Genomic DNA, 17,899 nt, shown 5'->3' with positions numbered 1-17,899 from the left:
TCTGCCTTTGAGTGTTCTCGTGTCAATGATAATTGTTTCTACAAATATGTTTTATGCATGGTTAATCTTGATGACGCTGTGGCCCACCGAACAAAAGGAGAAAATACTTTTTTTTTCTTCAATAACACACAGATTATAGGATTGTATTCCATTTCGTCAATAAGGATGTGTATGGTACGTGTTGGCGTGTGCTTATTACGCGTGGGTATAATGTATGTCGTTTTGTGTCTATGTGCTTGCATTAATTTTTGCATTACTTAATACCCTAACATTTTTCCAAGCGGATTCAAGAATGACAAAATGTTTATTTATGAATCATATGTTAAAGAAAGACATTCAACGAACTTTCTGCACTTTGTATTTCTGCACTTTATAAAGACATGGTTGAGTCTATATTTAGTCAAATTAATGAACAACCCTGGTAAAGAAGCATGAATGAACCATGCACGTAAAGGAATACTAATAAGTAACTTTGAGTAAGAGAGAAATAAGTATCAGAGCCCCGAGGAAGATCGGCAGTTAGTTTATTTTAGATTTGCATTTTTTTTATACTTGATGTTTGTCTATCTTATGCAGAACACTCGCAGCAGAACACTCAGCCATGACCACGCAGGACACAATATATAGCCAAATGCAAGTAAAACACCCTAGTATTTTTCAGTTCAGATATATCGCAACTGTTGTATTCATTATGAGATCTCATTCGTATGTAACTGATACTTGTTGTATGCCCACAAGATATACGAGTAATGTTGCGCGTATGATTACATGAATGATATGTATGATGGTGTATGATGGATTTTGGAATAAATGATTTCGCGATTTTTTTTTTAATGATGAGTATGTTTGATTGCATAAGTAAAATAACAGGTATTATGATTGAGTATTATTTATTGTAAAATTTTGTTGACAGAAGATGAGCACGCGGTGCTGTGATGCAGGACATCGCGTCAAATTATACACGTCCCAGGTAATTCACGAATGTTATTGTTGTCAATACACCTGATTCAAAAGTTGATACATTTCAGAGGTTGTTATACATAATATATATATAAATATATATATATATATATGTATATATATATATATATATATATATATATATATGTGTGTGTGTGTGTGTGTGTGTGTGTGTGTGTGCGTGTGTGTGCGTGTGTGTATGCATAAGTGTGCAATGCATATAGACATAATGTATGAATATATTACATTTATATATGCCTATGCATATATGTGTATGCATACAGAAATGTTATTTTGTTTGTAATCATTACGCTTAAAGGTACTAGCCCACATTTGCAAACCCACGAAAATCAAAACTGCATAAAACAGGTCCAATATGACTTCAAGTACAAGTTATAACAGTAACATACCTCACCTGTCGATCTTTGTCTATACCATTCGATAAAAGAGAGAAAATCATAGTTTTAAAATCAATTTTCAAACCGGGTCAACCCGACCCAAAATCGAATTACGAACGCGGGCTATAGCTCCGTACATTGTACATGTAACACGTACGTGGACCGGAGCTAGCGATCGTTATACGCATGCATACGGATTACGGTGCATTTTCATTTATTTTTATGAAAGTAATGGACTAATTGGAACGAAATTTTGCACAGGTGTTACTGCAATCATACCCAAACTCCATGCTAACTATGAGACCAATTGCTGCAGGTTTACAAATGTGGGCTAATACCTTTAAAATGAAGGTAAAGTATGATTATCATATTTCAGGAGTTTGTTATAAGACTTGATTTTTTTAAAATTTTTGATATAGAATATATTTCTGTTGATGAGATGATGTTAGATTGTATTTTTGTATTGAATTAAATAATTGATTTGTGTATGTAAAAGTAATACTTCAGAAGATTCGTATTATATGACACTGCATTATACAACATGGCACATCCATACCATTTACATATTGTTCTGTTGGTAGTTCTGATGACAGGCCGAAAGCTCGATAGTAACAGGGAGAACAAGATCGAGAGCAACGTCCGCTTCAAGTCTAATTTCTTTCACTTTAAGTATGTATATATATATATATATATATATATATATATATATATATATCTATATTCATATTTATATATAATTTGTTGTTGTTCTTTAACATTTTTAATATTCTACATGTTATGATTAAGAATATCATGTACTTTCGTCTTTGTTTTGGGGTAATTAGCAGCTTTAATCGCAAATAATTATCTCAACTTAACAAGAATGGAGTTAGGTTGATGAAGCTCTTCATATGCATACATTTATACCAATCAGTCCACACTGTGTAAAGACTTGCAATGAATGAATAAATTGAAATGAATAAATGTGGGCATTCGCTTGAATAATATGATTGTGACTTGAAATGAGTAGACAGTGATTTTTTTTTTAAGTAAAAGCAAATACGTAATTTTTCTTGAATGTACCTTTACAAAAGGCCTTGTCACTTATTCATGCCACCCGGAGGTCCCCGCAAATGGCCCGCACATGACAGTTCCTAGCACATATCTCGCCCGTAGTTGTCCGTAACAAGCCCATCGCAAGCCACAAACAAGGCTTGATAGGAAAGGTGGACTGGCCCTTGAGCATTCCAGTACGAGGCCCTTGATAGCGGCGGCATCTCGCAGGCCACTCCACGCAGGTAACAAGCAGTTGTAACGCAGGTACTAGGTGTTACAAATAAACATTTCCCACTTTTGATTCTCAATAGTTTGAAAAATATACATCAGATAACACTGTCATTGATATAAAGTAAAAGCTGAATGGTGTACAATTTAGTTGGAGGTGATTTGAATATGAGAGCATGAATCAGTTTCGTTAAATCCATGATTAATTCTAACGTTATGTTCCAGATTGTGGTCAAATTTGAACCCTCTGTACAAAGTTGAAATTTACACAAGAACTAATGATGTGTATGTGAGTAATGGATTGTTCTGGGCACTGCTAGTCTAAATTCATGGTACCGGTAAAGGGTAAAATGCATGCACGCACATGTTTTCAAGTCCTTGCATACTCTACATTCCAGGATGAATAAATACTATAGCTGTGATATAGTTGAATTTCTTATGAATATGTAGTAGAGCATTCAAACCCTGGCCATTGTTCAGGACCATTGTCTGGGTGTTAACCACACACTCCCATACATTCCAATTGACCCCTGGGTAGTTTTAAAGTTTTGCCCAGAGGGTTGAAAATAGAGCAAAATCTGAGACCAAACTTTAAAATCAATCATGTATTTAATGGCACTGATTCATGCTTTCATATTCAAATCACCTCCAACTAAATTGTACAGCTGTTGCTCATATCGATGTCAGTGTTATCTGATATATAGTTTTTGAACTATTACCCGATCAAAAATGGAAAATGTTTTTGTAACACCTAGTACTTCACCATGTTCACAGTGTATCTCGTCCGTAATTAGAACGTAAGTAGCACGCGTCCACCAGGAAAGACACACGCGAAACTCGCAACAATACTTGTCCACCAGCAGAAAACTATCTTGCGTTCTTGAAAATCCTCACAAGCAACAAGCCCTCGTAGCTTGCCCCGAAAGGACCGTGGCAGGGCGAGAGTAATTGCCAAGTTCCATTCAATGGCCGTCTTTGCTTAATGGCACACCGATACGCAGGCTATGGATGGATGACAAAACTTAGACACACATCTTCCTGTGCATATAAACACTATTATTTTGCTTTCTCCATGCGTCTGTCTATAGTGCACATAGAGATCAAGTCACACTAGTAAACAGTGTACACTTACATCATCAATTCATATTGTAGATTATTAGACATTCTAAATAATTCCAATCAAACGGTAAAGCACTTTGGAAAAAGTACTCATAATTGTGCTTTCACTCTTACTGAAAGTACATGTACTTATTAACAATAGTGCACTGCTTTTCCTTCATGGAAATATCTACTTTATACTTCCTATACTATACGGTACCTCGGTTATAAAATATTTTGTCACGCCTTGCTGATCAGTGATCCAGGTGATCTAACTTTGTGTAATTCTTTAGTGATGCAGACAGACTTCTCCTTATACGTTTTCCCTTCTTCTATCCCATCTTTGCGCAAGTCATCCCTCCCTCCTATTTTTCCCATATTTATTATGAATGAGGACTGCATGGAAATCAAGCTATGATTAAGTGAGCCCTTCTGTATCATTTATTCTATTGCTGCTTCACTTTACTGTACATTGTAAAGGCAATGTATAGGAAAATACTTTGTAAATAACTTATGCTTATGAATATGTATGCCACAACAATGTATGTACAATGTATACATGTATAATGATAATAAAGGAACCAGTAAATCAAATCCAATCATACAAGAATTTCTATCTCTCTCTCTGCTTCCAGTACCTCTTTAAGAACCAAAGTTCGTCAAAAAGAGAAAGGTTTAGCAAAATTACTATTACTAACAAGTCTCGATAACAGACGCTTAACCTATCGCGTCCCAGAAATAACATTTCTGTGCTTGGCGACTTAACCTTTTGCTAATTTTTGTTTTGATTTTGCTCACGTTAATGAGAGTATCATGAAATGAGCGTGCCTGAAACCCCATGATATGCAGAGTATCGATTGCATGACCTGATTGTAGCGGATATGACGTTCGGCATTAAAACAGTTGATTCGTGACTCTAATTGCCCGATATGTTTTTACATTCTTGAACAGTATGTCTTACCAGCCACATATTTCTCTTACTCTCAGAAGCATGGACATTTGTAGACCCTCATCATCACTTATGTGGCGAAACGAAATATCTGGATATGTTTCATATTTTACAATAGTTTGCTCTACTATTTTTCAGCCCTTACATGTTAGTCACATAAGTAAGCCGGACACATTCTCAGTCTATTGGAAGGTGCATTCAAATGTATTTTGTTAAACATGTAAGTACTTTAGCAATGATTGACAGAAGAGGTTACCAGCAGAATATTGGTTTGGAAGTTTGTTTGTCTTTGCGTATCGTAGTAATCTGAAGAAAAATAGTAGAAAATTATTTTACAATATATGGCATGTATCTAGATATTAGTATCGCCACATACAGTAGGTGATGTTGAGGGTATCGTATAAATCAACACTAATCAGCATACATTTGCATAACATAGGCAATTTAAGAAGTGATCTAGCAAGGAGGTGGCCACCTCCCCGGTACATGTCTTTAAGCAACATGCGATTGACGGACCATGTCGCCGGTTCCAGGAAAAATAGGTCTATCTACAGGGGCCGCATAACGTTTTCTAGGATGTGGGATGGGGAAAGCTGCTGGTCATAGAGCGGGGGGGGGGGGGCTGATGTCAAGGGTCAATGTTCAATCTTCGCATTAAAGGCATAATTTACCCTTTGAAGATGAAACAAAAACCCGGCATTCGTGCTTTAAAGTAGTTCTAAAATGTGAGTTGGGAATAGAAACAACCACTGCAAAAATTTGAATTAGTAATTTGAATTAGTAATTAAATTTAAAAAAAAAAAAGTTTCCTGACCATGAAAACCGTCTACAATACATGGTTTATTGAGAATAATAGTGATATCTCCTTATATTTTAGGCTTTATTGCAAAAATGTATATGGTAGGATGCTTTGTGGTACAACAGACCTACACACATGCATGAAATGTAATATCTTGATCATCTTTTTTTTTTTTTTTAAATCAGTGCTCCCAGACAAGACATTTAATGCGAAGACACACCTGGCGAAACTCATGGGTTTATGTGATTTGCTTTCCCGATTTTTTTTTTTATTTTGATTAAAGAGCCAAAGGGGGGGGGGGGTCCGCGACAACTGTGTGAGGCGTCTTACCCACCCTAACAATTGTTTCTGGTCGCTTGACACACCAAAACCATGGTGTAATAAACAACTCTTTTTCATAGAGAATCAATGTCTCTCTCTCTCTCTCTCTCTCTCTCTCTCTCTCTCTCCCTCTTGCCGTAATGAGTTACCGCCTTTTTTATATTAAATGTAAGCACTCAGACACCCTTCCTTCTGAGACTGTGTGACATATTTATCTCTTTCATCTTTACATCTGACATTCACACTTCTGATTTTTTTTTGATTTTTTTTTTTTACCTCTGACACTTTTACCTATGACATTTTTTCCTGTGACATCATCACCTCTGAAATTTTTACCTTTGACATATTCACCTATGGCATTTTTACCTCCGACATCTTAACCTCTGTGAATTTTTCCCCTGTGACACGTACATTTTTACCTATACAATGTGTAACTCTGACACCTGTACCTCTGACGTTTGTATCTCTGATATTACACCTCTGAAATTATACCTCTGGCATTATATCTCTGACATTTTTACCTCTAACATATTTACCTCTGACATATCTACCTGTGGCATTATAATTACCTCTGACATTCTCTGACATCTTACCTCTGCTGTTCTACCTGCATTTACCTGCGACATTATTAGGCCTACCGCTGATATGTTTTACCTCTGACATTATAACCCCCGACAATTTTAACTCTGACATCTCTACCTCTGACATTTTACCTCTAAAATATCTATCTCGGACATTTTAACCTCTGGCATTTTTACCTTTGATATTTTCACCTCTGACATTTCTACCGTTGACATGATTAAAGGACAAGTTCACCTTCATAGACATGTGGGTTGCGTGAATGCAGCAATATCAGTAGAACACATCAGTGAGAGTTTGAGGAAAATCGGACAATCCGTTCAAAAGTTGTGAATTTTTAAAGTCATTTTTTTTCCTCTGACAATATTATTACCTGACATTTTTACCTCTGACAATCTATATCAAATCCCTTCTGATCATATGATACTATAAAGGCGTTACAAGTGAGCATCAGTGAAAGATAGAGTGAAGACAAGTTTTCCTCGCTGAGTGGTCTAGTGTGCAAAATAATGGAGTAGAAATCTAATCTATTCATGATACAGCAGTAATGCTGTACATCATATCAGATGTACTCTTGCTATTGCTGTGACATCATTTGCCTTTTATACATTGAGAATTGCCGGGTAATTCTTTTTAAATACGTACTCCTCACACAAACTCATTGGTTTGACTGGAAATGAGACTACTGTCGATATCGCTGGATTTCAGCGAGAGGAAAAAAAAGTGGGGAACAGGGAAAGATAGAGAAACAAAACTTGAAAAAGGAAGGATAGGAAAAGAAGGATAGACAGATAGACGGAAATTAAAGGGAACGAACTACAAATACGTGTCGCTAGCTGAACTGTTATCCTTGTCGATCCAGTTGCCATCAAAGGAAACATCCTCAACCCAATCATCTTGATCCATGGATTGGATGCGATCGCGTCTTCCTGAAAGGAGATGGTTGCCACTGGAATCCTTTGGTGCACGTTCGGTCTTTTCGCTGGTCTCATTTGCATCCTTCTCCACCACGAGGTGACCAGCATCATCTGAGGCTCCAGCGAACGTTCCGCTTTTCCTCTTGCTAAGGCGGAGGCGTCTGAGATAGTATGGTTTCCGCTTTCGCCGACGACAGGCACAACACAGCAGGGTCGTCACGATAACCAGCACTGCTCCACACGCGGCAGCGATCCATGGTAGCAACAAGATTTGATCATTAACCGGGCCTGTGTCTACCGTAGTCGTAGAGACAGTTGTATCAATCGGCAACGCCGTTCTCTCTGTATTCAATAGAGTACGTTCTGGAGAAGGGTTGCTGGCATTCGTGCTGCATGGGATAACCAACTTTTGAGATGTCGTAAATTCAATCGTTACTAGACCATACCGACTAGCAAAGAACATACTCTCGAAGTGTATGGTGTGATTGTGAATAAATCCCTGAGTGGTATCATTGTTAATGCGGACAGTTACATTTTCCGTCTCATCTGCAAATAATCCGTAAAGCGTACAAGTGATGCTTGCCAAGTTTCCCGCCTGATCTGTCATAGAAGGTAAAAAGCAATCACAGTCAAAAACACGGACGCTGTGATTAGTCGTATCAACACTTACAGGTCCCCACGTGTGATTACTGCAATCAAATGTCTGACAAATGTACTGGCCAGAATCTGTAGGCATGATGTGCGAGATTTCAAGCAGGAGGCGTGTATGGTGGTCTGTGGAGTTTTGAAGGTCAGTCCGAAATCTTGAGTCAGCCGTGTCATTGTGATCGAACAAGCAGTAATTTTCAGATTCAAACACTGATATAATACTATCAGAAGTCCCTATGTGGTCGGACGATGGTAACCTATACCATAGAGCTCCATGATGGGAAGTGTTGGGAAGTACGCACTCTAAAGTTAGGTTTTCCCCAGATGCAATGTCCATATCAATGTTCCCTCGAGAAGACGATATGAGTATCAGCTGGACCGCTATCATAATCCTCAATACTTTAGGGGATCCGAGAATGCAGGTTGATAACACCCTGTTCATACTTAGATATGGCTATGTGGTAAACTTGGAGAAGTTGGTATCAAAGGCGAAGAATGCAAATATGTAAGTGTCAGCTAAGTTTTGGCCTTGGACCAGCGCAAGCGCCTTGAGATTATCATGAAAACAATCGTAGCATCTCTCTTGTCCTTAAAAGTATATCGTAAGGGACAGCAGACAGACAAAACAAACAAACTGAAATATGTCATCCAACCACCAACCTGTTCCCCCGATGTCGAACAATGATTATAGACGGTCTGTTCCGCTGATCCCGTTCACGCAAAGTTACGGAGAAACGTGTATGGACTGTCGTGTTTAGATAGTGAATGGTAAGGTAAGCTGGATTCATATATCACCAGAATTAGACTGAACCATTAATTGAGGAAGTATTTTGCTCGGTGTAATATGCGAATCCGAAAGTAAAAGTTGTCAATCTTCATTCGACCAGGCGATGTGACAGGTCACTGTCGCGTGATTACTATGGCTCTTTCATATGATTCTCTTTCTGGAGTACTTAAGAATGCATTTATATGAGATTTCATGAGAACAAAGGTTATGGATGGATTTATTTGTGTGCAAATGTACTGCATCGTATTAATAATATCAATAGAGTCTTTAATGTAAAACTTTTGCCCGATAAGTGGTTCCATGAGACAAATAGGCATAAAGCCTTGATACTGTTAAACACATCCACACACACACACACACACACACACACACACACACACACACACATATATATATATATATATATATATATATATATATATATTATACACACATAAATATACATATATATATATATTTATTACCATGTATACACACACACGCACTACCCCCCCCCCTCCTTTCTCTCTATCCAACAGGCAATTGTGGTCCACGTTACGTGTTTTATAAGACATGATTTCCGTTGCACAATCTTTGCCTATCGAGAAAACTGACATTTTCAATTCAATTCAATTCAATCATAGTTTATTTCCAATCAACGAAAATCAAAAACATAGTACAATGTATACATGTTATTAAATGATATTGTTCAACGCTTGCAAAAGATTTATGTAATATACGAGACAAATTATAGAACAACATATATGAACAATAATAAAGAGGAACACTGTACAAATACTACGTGGGCGAGCGGAAAATAAATTCGATCATGGAAAATAGTGATCCACTAAAAAGCAAAGCTTTTGCTAATGAGTGGATTCCATTCATTTGACAAATCAAAACCGCTCTCCGAGAATAAAATAAACAGTCTTCTAATAACATCATGAACCTCATAATAATTATGTCAAGGAAAATGATTTAATCTACTTTGTAATCATATCATCCTCTTTTATCGGTGCTCGTCATATACGTGTACTGTAAGAAGTAGGAAGGCACGGTAGGCGTAACTAGATTTAATCGGGTACTTAATTGGCCGAGCCTTCGGTCCTTGGACCTACATAACGGCTGCATTAATATACAAGAGAAAATTACTCCTTTCAACATCACTCTGCGTAAGGCAGTACCTAATACGGGTATTATTACAATTCATGTGTGGTACACTTGAAAAACATTAACGATGTATTACAAATAATATACACTACTTACAAGAGGCACATTTGCACAATAAAAACTTTACTGGCATACTTAAAATCCGCTGAAGACGAGGTCCAGAGTATACTAGCGCAGGGGTCTAAGGGAAATGTGTGTTTTAGCAAAATCATTCCGTCCTCAACGGGTTAAAACAAACCGAGAGTTTCGCTGTGCAATATCCTAATACATGTATCATAATATTATTCACCTACCAATATCAGGATATTGCACAGCTGGGCCCTCAACGTCAGTGAAGTTTTAATGTAAAATACATGTGTCTCGTAGGTCGTGTATGTTGTTTTATTGCAATATGTTATTACCGTATGGTAACCAGGCATCATGTTTCTCTTTAGAGTTAAAGTCATAATTTACCATTTGCAGATGAAACAAAAACCCAGCATTAGTGCTCTAAAATAGTTCTAAAATGTGAGATAGGGATAGAAACAACCACCGTAAAAATTTGAGTCAGTATTATCGATGTTAAGTATTGTTAAATACACAAAATGTGAACAATAGTTATAATAAAAAATGTTTCCAGACTAAACCGTCTTCAGTTATGGTTTATTAAGAACAATACTGATATCTCTTCACATTTTAGGCTTTATTGCGAAAATTTTATATGGTAGGATGTTTTGCGATAAAACAGACCTACACAGGCTATGCATCAAAATCTTGATTTTTCTTAAATCACTGCTCCCAAAGATAAACTGGACCTTTAACTTACGTTCAAAGTTTCAAAAAGCACGACAAACATACGTTATAACCCTACCCGTAAGTATGGTTTTATGCAGAGTGATGCTGCGAGGAATAATTTATGTAGTCCAGGAAGGTCAGATACGAAAAAAAAAAAACAATCTCGGGTAATGAAATACCTACTAAAATCTACATGTACCTCTACCGCTTCTTCCTATACTTCTCAATATATAGGGCCTTTATGGCTACAGAAGGAACACTGCGTCTGTACTCGATACATGCTCTTCATTGCGCTATCATGCACGATTTACCATATCTATGTGTCATGTTATATGCCAATCAAAATAAGTTCTGCAATTTAGGTTTCATGTATCATATTTCTCTTAGGGTGTGTTTGTAAGATTTTTTTTTTCCTGGCCAGAAAACAGTGTTTTGAAACACTGTTTCTGGCCAAACAGTGTTTCTAGCAAGAAAAAAAAAAATCTAAGAAACGCTAGCCGTAACTTGAAACAGTGTTTTGAAACACTGTTTTGAAACGTACAAAATAGTGCGAGTGTGTTTCAAAACAGATTTTTTTTTTTCTGTAGAAACAGTGTTTTAAAAATCTTATAAACGCGACCGCGATCTCAAACACTGTTTAAATGACGTCACAATGCCTTGCGAACACCCTATTTGACCTTTTGCTGAGGAACAAACTGCGCAGATTGAGCTGCGCAGTAGCACAGTCCGAGAGAGCCCCGACACGCTCTGGAGAAAAATCTTATAAACGCTGTTCTGACTAAACCGTGTTTCAAAACAGTGTTTCAAAACAGTGATTCAAAACAGTGATTCTCGGCACGCAAAATCTTATAAACGCAGCCTTACACCGGTATTATCTTCCTTGAATATGACATCATACTTTTTTCTTTTTTTTTTCTTTTTTACTTTAATATGAAATATTTCATGCTGAAATTACCTTCGATGAATAAATAGTAAACACTGACATATTAAAAAAGTTTTATCAAGCTCCTTCACATCCAAGCGTGCACACATACACACGCATACATAATACACTGTTTATCCTTCTGGCTATATTAAAGTGGAAGCATGTAGACAAATAGTAAGACAACTCATGTTTCTGGAGCGGACTCTACAGAGGAGAACCCCCTTTTCCCTTTCTCTGACCCATAAGTACGTGCCTTCGGGAACAGAATCTGGAGTTTATTACGTACACTGCCAGGCGCTTCGTTACTAAGTTTGATATATCTTTAAATTATAAAGAAAACAAACCGAGACTAAATTATTGCGTGATTTTCTCGTTTTTATACTGCTCAAATTACTTGAAAATGTAACATTTAAGCGCAGCAACTGGGCAGGAGAAGGCTGTGGGAGGATTTTTTTTTTTTTTTTTTTTGAATTCACTTATAACGATTGAGGCACACTTTGGATTGAATATTGGGAAATTTTTTAGATCAAAAAAGTAGGACGATACCAGTTTGCCAAATCGAAAAAACAAACAAACAAACAAACAAACAAACAAACAAACAAACAAACAAACAAACAATTAAACCAAAAAAAAAAGCCAAACAAACAAAAAACAAACCCTTTCTTTCTTTTATTGTTGCGTGACTTTCTGTTCTTTTATTTGTTTTACAAAATATCAAAAACACAAAGTATAATTCTCTGAATAGTTTACGTGTCTTTAAAGAAAATATTTTTTTTCTAACAACCCTGGTAAGAGGTTCTTCAACCCCCTCACCCTCTCTATCCCGCCGAAACCTAACGTTCTTTGATAGTTACGGGAGAATCAAAGAACACCTAACGCCGCGCCGGATCAACTGCCGACCGTTCAGGTATTTGCAACTAGAAATCTACCATCACTGGAGCTCCGGCTTACATACAATGACGATATTGTGAGATTGTGGTAGCATGGGGTAAAAGAAATGATACCGCATATATTCATACGACTTTACGTTAATATATAATTATTTCGTCTTTTAGTAGGAAGCACATTGATTGGAGCCACACTGTCACTTATTGAGATACATTTTGATAGATGTGTCCGGATCGAAGATATTGATGACACACTTTATGGCGATTAATATTAGTATTTTTTACCGTTTCCTTGTAAACTCTCGTATATTAGGCACCCTCCCCCACCCCCTTGCGTAACGCAACTTGGGCTATTTAGCTCAATATAAGCTCTCAGTAAGCTCCCACGTACATATCAGGACTCAGTCTCAAATTCCAACGAAACTTGTCAGCCAAAATCAAACATCAATCTTTCGAATTGCATTTCTTTTTCGCCGACGTTCTGAAATATGCAGAGTGATTCAGTTGGCCGATAATTCTTGCCAACGTTTAAAGTCTTTCTTGATGTCTGTTTCTCAAGCTCGCACTCTTGTGGTCAAGTTAACGATGGGCGACAGGAAGTCTAAAGTTCCTGGGAATTCTGACGCAGATCGCTTTACCAGCTCAATAATTAGTCATGTCATTAACCTTACGACTTCCTTAACGTTGAAATAGAAATAATAACAACAATAATATTCAGCTCTTTTAGAAACGCATGATATAAAAAATGATAGTCTCTTTGCGTGTATATGAAAACAAGCATCTTTAGAATTGCTTTAGAGCTGTTATAATTTGTCTCCTCTATATTACACACGCATGTAAAGCGCAGAAAGATTTATGCATCCTTTTTTCAAACTCAATTATTATCATCACTATTGTTTTTATTGCTGTTTTTGTTGCCAAGTCTTCAACACAAAACAAAACGACAGATTTCGGAAAGAGAGGTGCGTATACGTCGTTGTAATGACCCGTAGCTTGGCCTGCAAAAATACAGCAATAACAACTTTACAACCCATGTAGTAATTTTATATTAATATAGGATCATAAGCAAGACAATTGTCTGTACATCTGTCTGTAGATATTACATATTGTGCGGGTAGCCTGTTCGAAAACTTATCTGGCATCTATTTTTGCTTATTTTTACATGTATTACCATTTACCAAAAGTCTGTAGACAACCATAGATAAAGGTCACCAAAGTTAAAGGCATAATTTACCAAAAGAAAAATTCAGCATTAGTGCTTGAAAATAGTTCTAAAATGTGAGTTAGGGATAGAAACAACCAATGTAAAAATTTGAATCGGTATAATCGATGTTATTATCGATGTAATTGTTAAATATACAAAATGTGAACAATTTATCGTTATACTCAAAATGTTTCCAGAAACCGTCTACGGTTATGGTTTATTGAGAAAATAATGATATCTCCTTATATCTTAGGCTTCATTGCGAAAGTTTCATATGGTAGGATGGTCCGTGATACAATTGACCTACACATGTCATATATGCATCAAATGACGCGATAACTTGAACATTTCTTAAAATCACTGCTCCCAAAGGTAAACAGGACCTTGAAGAATGGGAACTTTTCACTATAGAAAAATCAATGTACACGAACGTATATTATACTTTCTCGGAGCAAAATCCTCACTCACTGCTTACTGAAATGTGTTTGCCACATGTGAACACCACTGAGCACTGCCGTAATGGCAGAGGAATTCCGTCAATGCATTGCCATGGAAGACCTTATCCTTATTTTGGTCATCCCACGGCTCACAGAGCCCACGAGCTCGACACGAAGCTAAAAAGGTCGAGACCGACAGTGTGTAGGCTACAGTAGGGGAGATGCAGGAGAGTTGAGGCAATTTTTCTATTTTTTGAAATATTTCCTAATTAATCCTTGCTTACAACAAGTGTTTGTTACCAAATTGAGGTACAACTATTAACCTGTTTTGTACCTATGAAATTTTATTCTAGGTCATTGCCTAATTTTATTAACTTCTCTTTGAAAAATAAATGTCAAATGGCTCAACACTCCCGCAGAATAAGGAGAGTTGAGCCATGGTCTTGAGGAGAGTTGAGCCAACATTGGAAGACATGTACCACTTGTTGGAGATTTGAACCATGATGTCAACCGATAGAGATTGAATTAAAAATTGACTTACAAGTAGCCAGAAATAAACATAAGCTAACAAAAGTGGTTTTATATCAAAATCAAGCACAGAACCATCTGAAAATTTAAGAAGTTAAAACACTCATTGTACTGTGTATGTACAGTGTATGGCTCAACTCTCCTCCGACTGCGTGGCTCAACTCTCCTCAAGGTGGCCATCTTTAAATTTCCCTAAAATGTATCAAAATCAGAAAAATCAAACATCCATCAAATTTATCTAAATGAAAGACTACAATGGGTACTCACAACATACATAAATCACTGAATAACCAATTGCTGGTACGTGAGCAATAGAACGGGTAATACCTAAAATTCAGAAATTGACTTTTTGCTGTCCTTTGATGTTTTTGTGTCCTGTGTTTTTGTTGTGCTGTACCACCTCTGCTTGCTTGTGCTAAAGTTACAGAGATGTTAAACACTTACCAACAGAGAGCACAAGTGCTTGCACCTGTGAACTCTAAATACAAGTTTGAGGGGGTGGTTCAACCCTCCTTGTGGCTCAACTCTCCTGTATCTCCCCTAAGTCCCATGATGTAATATCGGTCTCGTGGCCTTTTTTTTACGTAGTGTCGAGCTGCGGGTCGTATTTCTCGTGGGCCTACTTTACTTAGGCCTTGTTCACTCAGTGTTTAGCTCGTGAGCTGTATGACTCGTGAGTGTTGAGCTCATGACGTGCACCCGATCAATTTGGATCTTGTATTTGGACATAGTTTCAAATTGCTCTTTAAAAGAGCAAAAGTGCAGTTAAAAATTAGGTATCTTGTACATTGTCTTCATCAACTTACATGTAGTGTGGAATTGGTGGAATGACATGGACTTGGATAAAATGATGATAATTATACATGTATAGGAGGACGATTGGAACCTCTTTCTGAGAGCTTTCGATAGGATGGCAAAGTCACCGTAGAGGGGGTACTACCTGTGACTACTACTGTGTAGAGAGACCCGCCTCTACTTTATGCGAGCTGTATCATTATTCTTTCTCTGTATGTGCACTGCACTCACTTCTGGCAAATACTAGTAACCGTTCAGCTCCACTTATGTTCAACGAGTTAACGTGCCAGGCGAAGTGGTTTCTGATCGTTATTCCTGAGGTTTGTTTATTCAAATATTGAATAAGATGCGATAATCGGAAAAAATTACATTCGGTTCGTTATTCCAAATGTTTGTGAATGGGAAGTTAAAACCAGCTTTGTTATTCAGGAGATTGGCTAATCCGTCCCGTCCATCCCGCCTCCGCAACAGATCATTCATATCATATCATTTTTGTATGTCATATATATATATATATATATATATATATATATATATATATATATATATATATATGTATATATATATATATATATATATATATATATATATGTATATATATATGTATATATGTATATATATATATATATATATATATATATATATATATATATATATTAAAAGGGCTCTCGTAACAATGAATTTTCATTTGATGCAAATCCTATTCAATCAAGTGGGTAAGTTTGTGAGCAATGTTCAAAATATACATTTTCTGTAGGTTTTTAACATTTTATTGAAAATGTGTGTGTTTGCTTACAATTGAAATCGAAACAGATCCCGCTCAAACCCACTGAACCCCCCCCCCCCCCAAATAAGAGCCTGAATAATTATTTTTCATGTGCTACCCCTAAAATACGAACAACTTTATCGTCAGGAGACAAGTCATTGCCGGCAGTATTTCGACATCTATTAGTAAGTAAATTTACGATGATTGATGATTATAACTATAACGATGGTGATACAAATTGTGAAAGTATAAAAAATAATGTTTGTAGGCAACCGTACTAGTAAGAGTAGTAGTAGTAGTAGTAGTAGTAGTAGTAGTAGTAGTAGTAGTAGTAGTAGTAGTACTTGTTGTTGTTGTTGTACAGTTGTAGTAGTAGTAGTAGTAGTAGTAGTAGTAGCAGCAGCAGCAGTAGTAGTAGTAGTAGTAGTAGTAGTAGTAGTAGTTGTTGTTGTTGTTGTTGTAGTACAGAAGAAGAAGTATAGTAGTGCTAATGGAGCTACTATAAATTAGCTCCATGGCAGTAGCAGTAGCAGTAGTAGTTATAGTAGCGATACAAAATGTACTAGAAGTGAATTGTGGAATGATAATAAAACATAACATACTAAAACATACTAAAACATAATGGGAGTTAGTAGTATAAAAACAAATAATATTAGTAGATAACCGCAGTAATGGAAGTTGTAGTATAATAGAGGGATTACCAGTAGTTGGTTGAAGTGATAGCGGAATCATTGCTGGTATCATTATGATAACAATATAAGCATAGAAAATACTGTAGTTTTAAAACAATAATATTAGTAGGAAACCGCAGTAGAAGTATATGTGACCGTGCACCTCAAAACGAACATAAAGTCGCACACACTGATTTTGCGTGAGGACTGGAAACAAGTGAAATGGGTCAACCTAGCCGAACTTGACTTTTTCATATTTTCTGAAAGAGCGGGTCCTCTTTTACATTATGCTAACATTTGGTATCATAAAAAGGGGAGAAAAGTGTGTTTTTTAGTAGTTTATCTCAAACATTTTTGGCAGAATAGTGTGATTAGGTGTGTCTTTAGAATCCCTTTTTCATTTCTGAAAAACCTTGTGCACACTCTTCACTTTCAACTCTAATAACGTTTAAAAGGATAATGCCACTGCTTTGAAAGTTGGCATTGCTTATGGACAGAATATTTTAATGAGGCATGCCTAATTTCAGTTTAATCTAATAATCCCTTCATTGTTGTTACTCTGATGGTTTACTTCCTGTTTTTTTTTTTTTTTTTTTTTTTTTTTTTTGTCCCATTCATCACACAGCCAGCAAGGTTTGGTAAAGATTAAGCGCTTGAATAGACACTTTACTTCAGAGCCTCTTTTCTCACTTCACAATTTTCCTTTGTTTGTGCTTTCTTTCCAATATTTAGATAGGTTAGGAGAGTCCATTTGATTTGAGTTATACATCATTTTAAAGCTTAAAGTCTGCTCTTTCAGAATATGGTCTAAACTAAAAATTCATGTCTGGCGACTTTTTGTTTGTTTTGAGGTGCAGGGTCACATATAGTACAATGTAGTAGTAAAAGCGAGAGGGTAAAAGAGAGATGGTAATAGCATGGAGCTACAGTTTATTATGCATTAGTTCCACAGAAGCGACAGCGGAATGATTTCGGGTATCATTATGATAATAATGCATAATATGGTTATAAGAATCGTGATCGTAGTAGTAAATGATAAAATAT

The sequence above is a fragment of the Diadema setosum genome, chromosome 20, assembly GCF_964275005.1.
Source record: "Diadema setosum chromosome 20, eeDiaSeto1, whole genome shotgun sequence".
NCBI lineage: Eukaryota > Metazoa > Echinodermata > Echinoidea > Diadematoida > Diadematidae > Diadema > Diadema setosum.
The sequence above is the reverse complement of the archived record's forward strand: the minus strand, read 5'-3'. Positions refer to the sequence as shown.